Consider the following 12,274-nt stretch of genomic DNA (forward strand, 5'->3'; position numbering starts at 1 on the left):
ATTATGCATGTAATAAAAGGAAAACAATAAAAATTACTCTTTCAGTAGAGTAACCCGGACGACTTTTTCAGACGACCAATTGTTGAGCTTTTCTCCCAGGACACACGGGCGAATCCAGCTATCTAAGTCACAGTCGTTGTTAGCCTTGTCTTCATCTGCAACATTGACGATGTGGGGAGAAACCAAACCCCCACTGCAGAAATTACCGGCTTCATTCTTCTGAGACCCCAGAGTATACCCCAATCCAAACTTGTCTTCTTTGATGATTGGCTCCACAAATTTGCCCCAGCCTTGGGCATTACCAGTTTTAACCACTTCGACAGCCTGCTTGTATGAAGAGATAGAAGTCCCTACCTTCTCGGACTTAGGTGAAAAGATAGCTTCGGGTGCGACCTCACTGATGTTTATGGCTTCAAAGCCCTGACACAACATCTCATGCATCTCTCCATCCATCTCGACATACTTAAATGTAGATAGGTGGCTAACAAAAATATCCTCTTCACCACAGACAGTGACGACCTGACCTTCTAGTTCGTATTTGAGCTTCTGGTGGAGAGTAGAAGTAACATTACCGACAACATGAATCCAGGGCCGACCTAGCAGACAGCTATAGGCAGGCTGGATATCCATCACGTAAAAGGCGCTCTTGAACACCTGTGGTCCAATCTTAACTGGCAACTCAACTTCGCCAAAGACAGATCTCTTAGAGCCATCAAAAGCCCTCACAACTAAGTTACTTGGCTTCAAGATGATGCCATCACAATCCAACTTCATTAAGGCTTTCTTTGGAAGAATATTAAGAGAAGAGCCTGTATCAACCAACACATGGGAAAGCACCACCCCTTTGCATTCCATTGTGATATGCAAGGCTTTGTTGTGATTCCTGCCCTCAGATGTCAGGTCATAATCGGTGAAACCTAGCCCATGGCTAGCGTTCACATTTGAAACTACCGACTCCAGCTGGTTAACAGTTATCTCTGGTGGAACATAGGCCATATTCAGTACTTTCAACAAGGCTGCTCTGTGCGCTTCATAGCACATCAATAATGAGAGAATGGAGATCTTTGAGGGTGTCTGATTTAGCTGATCGACTACCTTGTAGTCACTTTTCTTGATAATCCTCATAAACTCGTCCACTTCCTTCTCGAATGCGGTCTTAGGAGGAGTTTCCTCAGTAGTAACCTCCTCGGTGGCTACCTGTTTTCCTTTAGCCTTGGCAGCTGCCTCAGCTTCGGTATTCGTGCGCAATGTTGATGGTGCAAATAGGCGTCCACTGCGAGTGAAGCCACCAACCCCTCCAACATTGTCTACAGCGGAGCTACCAATGTCAATGTCTTCATCGTTAACTTTCCGCCCCTGGCAGTAGATATCAGCCCCATAGTGCCATGGGATAGCACTGTCTTTCTTATACGGAACAGGTCCTGGCACCGTGATGGTGACCGGACTAACCAAAGTCGGTTGAGGGCTGCCAGAGTAGATTGTAACTGGTATTGGACTTTCGATGTTCACCGTTGCTGGTTCTGTACTTTCTGGGAAATATATTGTTGTCGGAGCGGGTCTCTCGGGAACATTTATTTCTTCAGGAGTGAAATAAATCGTCACTGTTGACACATCATTCTTTACTGGACGGGTCTGATCGAACTGAAGACAACCTTCATCTATCAGTTGCTGAATACCCTTTCTCAAACTGTCACATCCGTTCTCGGCAGCTTGACAATTTCTACACTCTCCCCCACAGCCCGGGAAAATCTGTCATTTCAAAAGTCGGTCTTTGACTACCGATAGCGAAGTCTTCACTTTATTCACATCAGAAACCAAATTCAAAGTTTCCCCACTATCAACATCATTAATCCTCTGCCCGCCGTGGGTTGGCATCGGGTTTTGGATAACATTAGGCACTGGAGAAAAATTGATAGCCTTAGCATCTCTCAAATCTTGCACCTTTAGCTGGAGAGCCTTGCAATTATCTGTGGTATGGCCAGGTGCGTTGGAGTGAAAAGCACATATGGCGTTGACATCATAACCTCTAGGCAAATTATTGGGATCGATTGGTAGGGCCAGAGTTCTCAACGTAACCAGATTCAGGTCAATCAGCCTGGGAAGTAATACAGAATAAGGCATTGGGATTGGCTCAATGACCCGGTCCGTCAGCCTTGGACGTTGTTGATAGTGTCTCTACTAACCCGGATTACCTCATTGTTGTTGATTGTTGTACCTGGGTTGCTGTTGCGGATGATACTGCGGTTGTTGTTGATGTTGAGGAGCAGGTGTTGGAATAGTGATTGCGGCCACTTGATCTTGATAATAATTAGGGCGTCCTCTGCCCCTGCCTCTGCCGGCATACATAACGCTTTTCTCGCCTTCTCTTCTTCGCTGACCGTTACCAGTAAACGGTTTCTTGGAAGCACTATTGCCTTGAATTCGGCCCATCTTCAACAGACTCTCGATTCTTTCTCCAGCAATTACTATCTCTGCAAAGCTGATTGACGGGCAAGCAGCCAACCTCTCGATATAATTGCCTTGAAGTGTGTTCATGAACATGTCCGCCATCTCCCTTTCAGACATAGGGGGTTGGACGGACGCAACAATTTGTCTCCAACGCTGAGCATATTCTCTAAAGGTCTCCTTGGCAGTCTGAGACATTCCTTGCAACAAGGTCCGATTCGGAGCCAAGTCCAAGTTGTATTGATATTGCTTGACAAAAGCCTCTGCCAAGTCTTTCCAACTCTTGATGGTAGTACGAGACAAATGAGAATACCATTCACGAGAAGCTTCAGTTATACTGTCTTCAAAATAGTACATCCACATCTTTTCATCTTTCGTGTGAGCTCCCAACCTTCCCAGATAAGATTGGAGATGAGTGCGTGGGCAAGAAGCCCCGTTGTATTTCTCAAAAGTAGGGGGTTTGAACTTGTGAGGGATCCTTACTCCCTGAACCAGACCAAGATTTGTGACATCAAAACCTAAGGAATTTTGAGACTCCAAAGATTTGAGCTTCTCAGCAAGCTCATCCATACGGCGAGTGGTCTCGTGGGCCTCGTCGTGCAAAGAGAATTGATCATACTAATAATCTTCAGTAACGGGGCGCTCGTTAATCCGAATTCCTTGATTCACATTGTACCTTCCGCCAATACCGTTTCCAACATTCCTCGTGTTGCCAACATTATTCGGGTTTCCATCAGCATTTGCGTTACCCGCGTTACTAGTGTTTATAGGGTTATCAGCGTTCCCAGGGTTACCAGGGTTTCCCTCAGCATTTGGTATCTCCACCTTTGGATCGGGCCTCGGTTGCTCAACCAATTCCCTCAGCTTTTCCTGGCCTTCTGCCATACCAGTCATCAGTGTCATGAACCGATCCATCCTTTCACGCATATCAGCCAGCTCTTTCTGTACCTGGTCCATCGCTAGTTGTGGACAATTTTCCTTTTTCGGGTACCTGTGGACTCGCTTGGGACCAATAATGCCTGAACAGGGAACAAACATTAGACACTGTGGTGACACCTGCAAAACAGACAAGGGTTAATATGCATGGTATGCGATGCACTGCTTATTCAATTTTAAGGCACCCCCCCTTTGAAAAGGAATACCCTGCAAATGAATAAGCATGAGATTTTGGATGCAAATATGAAGATGATGTTATGAAATGCAATGGCATGTCAATCAGGATCGCCGTATCTGCTTGAACATCTATCGGGTTGCACTGTCTAAAGAGAAAACCACTGAGGAATATATAAAGATCAAAGCTCTGCTTCAGAAAACCGGGTTGGTTGGAGGTTAAGGTTTCCTGAATTTAGCCCGCCCCTCACTGGTAGGTTCTAAGAACAAGAAGTTTGTCAACTTTGGCCCTTCAGTCGAGAATAATACGTTTACCACTGAAGGTTTGGCATTATTACGGGATAAAAGACCTCCACTGACTCCCCTCAACAGGATATCCTAATAGCAAGTTCCTAGCCTCGGGGTCCTCGGATTGAGCAGTGAGAATGCGCCCACCAGAGCTAACATAAACGCGTCTCGGAGGAGAGCCCTCGACCGAGTTCTCGGGAAATGGTCACCAGAGTCGACGATTTCTAGAGGAGCATCATGTCGTTACGGAACACCCGTAGGACAAAATACATCCAAAAGAAACCTCGTCTGGGTGTGGGTCTTCATGAACGACTTAACGTAGCAACACGCCACGCAAGCCTCATGACTATCCACTCTAAAACCTGTGTGTACATTCAAGCCTGGGTAATGGGCTTATCTCTCATAGAACATCCCATCCCAACAAATAGAACCAGCAGATATAGCAATCATACGTACACAATGCAATAAGATAAAGCAGGTAAATAAATAACTGTACAAAAGCGTGAACACCCAATAAACAAACAACCTGCAAAAGCTAGGAGGGACTCGCTTAGGGAGACTATATGTCCCCAGCAGAGTCGCCAGCTGTCGCAACCTGCGAAAAAAACAACCGACGAAAAAGGAAATGACAGAAGAGTCGCCACCGTGCGTTATTTATCCCAAAGGAGGGAAAGGAAACGCTCGAAGTAAACCTGGAAAAAGGAAAGGAAAATACAAGCTCTCGCAACCAAATCTTGGGTTCGGGAGTCGATTATGCGAAGGGAAGGTATTAGCACCCCTACGCATCCGTAGTACTCTACGGGATCCACTCTTGTAGTTCTTGTCTAAAGGGTCAGGTTTATCTAATGTACTATTTACTAAAAATAAGGGTCAAACGGAAATGACTCGCACGGATGTCGTATCCACTGCATACGTATCTCATCTGAATATGAGAATCAGAGTCTTCGTAGCTCGGCCACCTATGGGTTAGGGGGGAGTGTGTGCTTGCTAAGACGTCGCGTCTTATGCCTACGTATCTCATCTGGAATGAGAATCAGAGCAAGTCGTAGTTCGGCTAACTACGGGGTAAGGGTTGTGTTTTTTGGGTGAACGACGTTACTACGCAATCTACCGGATGCTCGACCTTTGGAGACTTACTCGCCTGTAGTAGAAGGAGTAAACGTGTTCTTAGGAGAAGAAAAATCAATGAGTTGTTTGCGTTTTAGGAACGCTCCTGCAAAAAGGGTAGTGAGGATAAGGCCTCATAGCTCTTAACCCTGGACGGGGTGAGCTAATGACAAAAGTGGGGGTTCAGAAAGGTGGAACCCTCTCCACTGACTGACCGGACAAAAGATCTGGGGTTTTTGTTCTGAAGCATCGACACGTAGTGTGATCTTAAAGAACGACGCACTAAATAACGGGGGATTGGCTACTAATCCCTTTTATCCGTCAATTGCCTCTTCATGGAGGTGTTTAGGAAAAAAGTAGTAAAATGCGGGAAAGATAAAGGGGGTTAAGAGATCTACCACACGGATAAAGATCCGAAGCAACAGCAAATAAAGAGATAAGAAACCCAGAGATCTCTCAACCTGGCACCATCAAAGAAAGCGAGTCAATACAGGTAATCGGAATAAACCTCCAGGGGGTATCCCACAAATAAAGTGGAATACCAAGCAAGCCATCTCTGCAAGAGTCATGTGAGCCCTCACAAAACAAAACTCAACAAACAGGTTAGAGAAACAAGATAGGGTAATCAAGAGTTGCCCCCAAATCAAAATGTAACCACATGAATCATGCCTTTAAAATTCACAAAAAGCTCACAAAAAGCAACCAAGGGTAGGAGGCCTAAACCTCTTGTCAAACAAATGCATTAAAAGGGTATCAAATTCACCCATAATACCTCATACATTCAGAGCATTCAAATTAAAAGCATAAAGTAATGGGAATAAGGCAAACCTGACTAGAGAGATTGAATGAAATTGAATTGCACCGTTGGGTTTGCAAAGCAATCTGAGGGTTTAAATGAGGTAGAATATGTTATTTGCAGATGAGTTCCCTTCAGTTTCCGGAGGTTGCTCTAAACTCTGTTAGCTCTTCTCTCACTATCTTTTTCCCAACCAGGGTAATAGGAATAGAATGGCCTTTTGTTTCACTGAAACTCTGAATTTATAATCTGATTTTTGTGGACCTGTGGGCTCAAATGAGAGAGGCCCAAGTCCAAAAATTTTCTGTTATGTTTTATTTATTTCTTTTTTTTTTCTTTTTTTTTTCTTTTTTTTTTATTTCGTTTTTCATTTTTTTTAACGCGTGGGCTTCGCCTAGCGAGCATGACAGTTCAAGAAATTCCTCTGAGCGTAGGTGATTCTGGTGGCTTTTCTTGGGACTCGCTAGGCGACCCATTCTGCTCGCCTAGCGAGCATGACAGCTCATGAACAAACTTTTGCTCCTTAACGTTTTGACTGACGAATAGACCCCATTTAAACCTGTTGGAAGTAACTCAAGTCTTTCCCTTGTGTTGACTGATCATCTAAATAGAACCCACAAAGTGCCCTGGATGATGTTCAAGCTTCTTGGAGCTAATCCCGATTGACATGATGAAATGCAATGTATCTAATTCTGATTGATAATGATGAAATGCAATATGAAATGTTAAATGACCTAAAAATGAATGCATGAATGAGGAGGGCAAATTTTGGGGTGTTACAGTGGGTAGTAAAGACGAAAGGGCCGCTAGGGAATCCTAAGAGGTCAACAAGGTCTCGAAGGGTGTAGGTGAAGTCCATGCTAAATAACCTAAAGGATATTAACCCTTTGTTAAGTCCGTAACCATGTTCAGGGATGTATACAAGGGAACTCAGGAATTCTAAGGTTAGTTCACGGTACGTGACAAACCGTCTCTTAATGGCTGCGTTCTCCTACCCCTACTGGTTAAACATATATAGGATGCTATCTCGGATGCCTAATTTATCCATGGTCGGTCCATCATATTATATGGTCAATGCCATATTTTTCTGGGCTAGATAATCATACCGCCTGCGTTGAACTCGACCTCTGAAAACTATCTCTGGTTGTTGCATGATGAAAGTAATTAACTAACTAGTTAGTAATTTTCCTCTTTGTCAGTATCCAATATGTCTTAGTTAGTTACTAGAAACAACAAGAGTGATTGCAAAGAATCAAGAAGAGGGGAGCAAACAAAATAACAAAGAAGAATAAAGAAAGGAAGAAAATAGATAGTAAGAAAAATAATGAAAAGAAAGAAAAGGTGGGTTGTCTCCCACTAAGCACTTTGTTTAATGTCAGAAGTTCGACAGTAGTGTCGTGTTATACTAGGTTTGGGGTTGAGCTGGCAGCTCTATGAGTCTGAGACTGTTTGAATAGTCTCTGTTTTCTATATTATGATAATGCTTTAAGCGCTGCCTGTTTACTACAAAAGGGTCGCTATTTCTACCTTTTATTTCTATCGCACCAATAGTGAGAACCTTGGTGATCTCGAAAGGGCCAGACCACCGAGATTTGAGTTTTCCTAGAAAGAGTTTTAGTCTTGAATCAAATAGAAGCACTACGTCGCCGACTTTAAACTCCTTCCTAGAGATGTGTTTGTCATGCCATCTTTTGGTTCGTTCTTTATAGATCCTGGCATTCTCGTAAGCGTCCAATCTGAGCTCTTCTAATTCGTGGATGTCCAGAATCTGTTTCTCTCCTGCGGAAGTGTAGTTGATGTTAAGGGTTTTAATCGCCCAATATGCTTTGTGTTCCAGTTCTACAAGGAGATGGCAAGATTTACCATAGACTAGTTTGAAGGGTGTGGTTCCTATCGGGGTTTTGTAAGTCGTCCTGTAGGCCCACAAAGCTTCGTTTAGTTTGGTTGACCAGTCCTTTCTGGATATTCCTACGGTCTTCTCAAGAATTTGTTTTATTTCTCGATTGGAGACTTCGACTTGCCCGCTAGTTTGTGGATGATACGGTGTTGCTACGCGGTGTCGGACTCCATACTTCAGAAGGAGTTTTCCAAATATATTCGATATGAAGTGGGAGCCACCATCAATAACTACTAGTTTCGGCACACCGAATCTGGGAAAGATAATGTTTTTGAATAGCTTGATTACTACTCGTGTGTCATTTGTTGGAGAGGCTACAACCTCGATCCATTTTGAGACATAGTCGACAACAACGAGTATGTATTTATTGCCAAAAGAAACTGGAAATGGTCCCATGAAGTCAATCCCCCATACGTCAAAGACTTCGACTTCTAAGATTCCCGTTTGTGGCATTTCATCGCGTCTTAAGATGTTGCCCGTGCGTTAGCACCAGTCGCATCTTATAACCGCGTTATGGACGTCTTTCCATAGGGTAGGCCAAAATAGGCCGGATTGCAGGATCTTAGTGCAGGTCTTTGAGGTACTTGCATGCCCTCCATAGGGGGCGGAATGGAAATTAGAGATTATATCATCGATTTCATCCTCAGGAACACATCGACAGAAAATACCGTCGGTCCCTCTTTTGAAAAGAAGGGGTTCATCCCAGTAATACTGTTTTAGGTCATGAAAGAACTTCTTCTTTTGTTGATAAGATAGGTCCGGCGGAAGTACTTGCATGCCCTCCATAGGGGGCATACCATGGAAGAGTTACATTCGCGTGTACTTCTTCCACGGATTCTTCTATTTCTGTATCGCTTAATGTCAGTTCAGACATATCACTTTCCATTTGGGCTATGAGTCGTTCGTAAGGGAAATCGTCATTAGTTGGGATTTGTTCAGGCTTGTTCCCTTCGATACGAGATAAGTGGTCTGCTACTACGTTCTCAGTACCTTTCTTATCTTTCATTTCTAAATCAAATTCTTGTAAGAGCAGGATCCATCTTAAAAGTCTTGGTTTGGCATCCTTCTTACTTAACAAATATCTAATAGCAGTGTGGTCGGTATAGATGATAATTTTCGCCCCCACCAGGTAGGAACGAAATTTGTGCAATGCGAACACGACAGCTAGAAGTTCTTTTTCAGTGGTGGCGTAGTTCATTTGGGCAGGATCAAGTGTTTTACTCGTATAGTAAATAGCATGAAGCTTCTTATCCTTCCTTTGTCCTAGTACTGCGCCCACTGTGTAATCACTCGCATCGCACATGATTTCAAATGGTAATCTCCAGTCAGGTGGTTGCATTATGGGTGCGGTGATTAAAGATGTTTTCAGTTGGTTGAACACTGTTAATCATTTTTCATCAAATATGAAGTCATCGTCCTTCATTAATAATCCTGTAAGTGGTTTGGTTATTTTTGAGAAATATTTAATAAAATGTCGGTAGAAACCGGCGTGTCCTAGAAAGCTTCTTATCTCTCGAACAGTTTTCGGAGGCTGAAGGTTCTCTATAATTTCGATTTTAGCACTTCAATTCCTCTGTCAGATACCACGTGACCTAATACAATTCCTTGTTGAACCATAAAATGGCATTTCTCCCAGTTTAAAACGAGGTTTACTTTCACGCATCTTTCGAGTACCATTTCGAGGTTAGATAGACATCCTTCAAAACTCTGACCGCAAACAGAAAAATCATCCATGAAGACTTCCATGATGTCATCTATAAAATCTGCGAAGATTGCCATCATGCATCTTTGAAATGTTGTGGGAGCGTTACATAGGCCAAATGGCATTCGTCGGTAGGCGAGTGTACCATAAGGGCATGTGAAGGTAGTCTTTTTTTGGTCATCAGGATGGATTGGGATTTGAAAGAATCCTGAATAACCGTCTAGATAGCAGAAGTGAGAATGCTTAGTCAGTCGTTCAAGCATTTGATCTATGAAGGGTAGAGGGAAATGATCTTTACGAGTGGCTTTATTTAGTTTTCTATAGTCAATGCACATTCTACTTCCGGTCACAACTCTTTGTGCTATGGATTCGCCCTTCTCGTTCTTAACAACTGTAACACCTCCTTTCTTTGGTACTACATGGACGGGGCTAACCCATTGACTATCTGAGATCGGGTATATGATTCCAGCATCTAGAAGTTTCTTTACTTCATCCTTGACTACAGTACTTAGGATTGGATTGATCCTTCTCTGGTGCTCTCTAGAGGTTTTGCAGTCTTCCTCCAGCATAATACGATGCATACTGATTGAAGGACTTATTCCTTTTAGATCGGCGATGTTATATCCTAACGCTGTTGGATATTTTCTTAGGACATCTAGTAATTTCTCGGTTTCCATCTATCTTAAGTCAGGGTTGACTATTACTGGTCTTTTTAGTTCAGTGTCTAGGAATTCGTATCTTAGGTTCTTTGGTAGTGTTTTTAATTCCAAGTCAGGTTTCTTTGGGCATGGCATGTGGTCGGGTGTAAGTGCTAAGCATTCGCTTAGACTTTCGTTTTGGTATGGTTCATGCCAATTATTGTCTTCAAGGATTGGAGGGATTTGGATTTTCATAATTTTAGAATACGTGGTTTCTTCCATCTCCATTTCTCTGACGCACTCGTCTATGACATCAAGCAGATAGCAGGTGTCGTCTATAGTTGGCGCTTGTAAGAATTGGGTTAAGATGAATTCAACCTTTTCCTCTCCAACCTCGAATGTTAGCTTACCTCTCTTTACGTCTACGATGGCTCCGGCGGTAGCCAAGAATGGCCTTCCTAGAATGATAGGTGTACTTGCATCTTCTTTAATGTCCATGATTATGAAATCGGTAGGAATGTAAAATTGACCTACACGAACTGGGACATTCTCTAGTATACCGACAGGATATTTGATTGAGCGGTCAGCTAATTGAACGGACATCTTTGTCGGTCTTAATTCTCCCATACTGAGCCTTCTACAAATAGTTAGGGGTATTACGCTGATGCTGGCTCCTAGATTGCATAGAGCTTTGTCTATGACGAACTTTCCAATGACACAGGGTATGGAGAAACTACCCGGGTCTTTTAGTTTGGGAGGCATGTTGTTCTGGATTATGGCGCTACACTCGGCAGTAAGTCTAACTGTTTCGTCATCCTCAATCTTTTTCTTATTGGATAGGATTTCCTTAAGAAATTTGGCATAGGAGGGCATTTGTGTGATGGCTTCTGTAAAGGGTATCGTAATGTTTAATTGCTTCAGAAGCTCAACAAATTTCCTAAATTGATTCACAGTTTTAGAACTTTTGAGTCTTTGAGGATACAGAATGGGTGGTTTATAAGGAGGTGGAGGCACATAAGGCTTCTCTTTCTCTTCGGCCTCCTGGGTTTTATCTTCTGTTTCCTTTGGTTCATTCACCTTCAGTTGAGGTTTTATCTGGTTTTTGGTACATGGCAGGGTTTTGGAGTCTCGGATCTATGGGTCCATCTACTTCTTTTCCACTTCTCAGTATAACGGCATTTGCATGTCCCTTCGGATTAGGTTGCGGCTGGCCAGGAAATGTTCCAGTGTGAGCGGCAGTAGATGCTTGATGTTGAGCCACTTGTGAAATCTGTGTTTCAAGCATTTTATTGTGGGTGGCTAAGGCGTCTACTTTATTCACTAGTTGTTTAAGTTGCTCGCTAGTATGTATGTTTTGGTTCAGGAAGTCCTTATTTGTTTGAGCTTGAGTAGCTATGAAGCTTTCCATCATCAACTCGAGATTTGACTTCCTAGGCATGTTAGGAGCATTATTAGGTGGCTTTTGATATCCAGGCGGAACAGCTGGTGCTTGGCAAGGTGCATACAGGGCATTGTTATTCTTATACGAGAAATTTGGATGGTTTTTCCAACCAGGGTTGTAAGTATTTGAATAGGGATTTCCTTGTGTGTAGTTCACTTGATCTGTTGGGACTCCTGCTAATATTTGACATTCTCGTGCAGTGTGTCCAGGGTTTCCACATAACTCACAGTTTGGAGTTACAGCAGCCACGGTGGCTGCGGGTGGTATGGTCAAGTTATCTAATTTTTGGACAAGGGCATCTACCTTTGCATGAACATGGTCAAGGCTACTAATTTCGTACATTCCACCCTTAGTCTGGGACTTTTCCACTGGAGTTCGATCACCTCCCCATTGGCAATGGTTTTGGGCCATGTTTTCCATGAGTTGATAAGCTTCGGTGTATGGCTTATCCATAAGTGCACCGCCCGCGGCAGCGTCTATTGTAAGTCTCGTGTTATACAGAAGCCTATTATAAAACGTGTGAATGATCACCCAGTCTTCTAGACCGTGATGTGGACATATTCTCATCATGTCCTTGTATCTCTCCCACGCTTCGTAGAGAGATTCCACATCTTTTTGCCTGAATCAGTTGATTTGAGCTCTCAGCATAACAGTTTTGCTCGGCAGAAAGTATCGGGATAAGAAGACGTTCTTCAGCTCCTCCCATGTTGTAACGGAGTTGGAGGGCAAGGATTGCAACCAAGCCCAAGCTCTGTCTCTTAGTGAGAAGGAAAAAAGGCGCAGTCTTATCGCATCTTGAGATACACCATTCGCTTTTACAGTATCTGCGTACTGCACAAACTTGGTCAGG

General features: G+C 43.3%; 1 non-coding gene across 1 annotated transcript; it reads left to right on the top strand.

The window, feature by feature from the left end:
- Window positions 1-11,965: 11,965 nt before the first annotated feature.
- LOC127077812 (small nucleolar RNA R71) lies at window positions 11,966-12,072 on the top strand. Its single transcript, XR_007787583.1, has one exon. It is a non-coding gene; the product is annotated as a small nucleolar RNA R71 (small nucleolar RNA).
- Window positions 12,073-12,274: the final 202 nt, after the last annotated feature.

Source organism: Lathyrus oleraceus, chromosome 4, assembly GCF_024323335.1.
Source record: "Lathyrus oleraceus cultivar Zhongwan6 chromosome 4, CAAS_Psat_ZW6_1.0, whole genome shotgun sequence".
Lineage (NCBI taxonomy): Eukaryota > Viridiplantae > Streptophyta > Magnoliopsida > Fabales > Fabaceae > Lathyrus > Lathyrus oleraceus.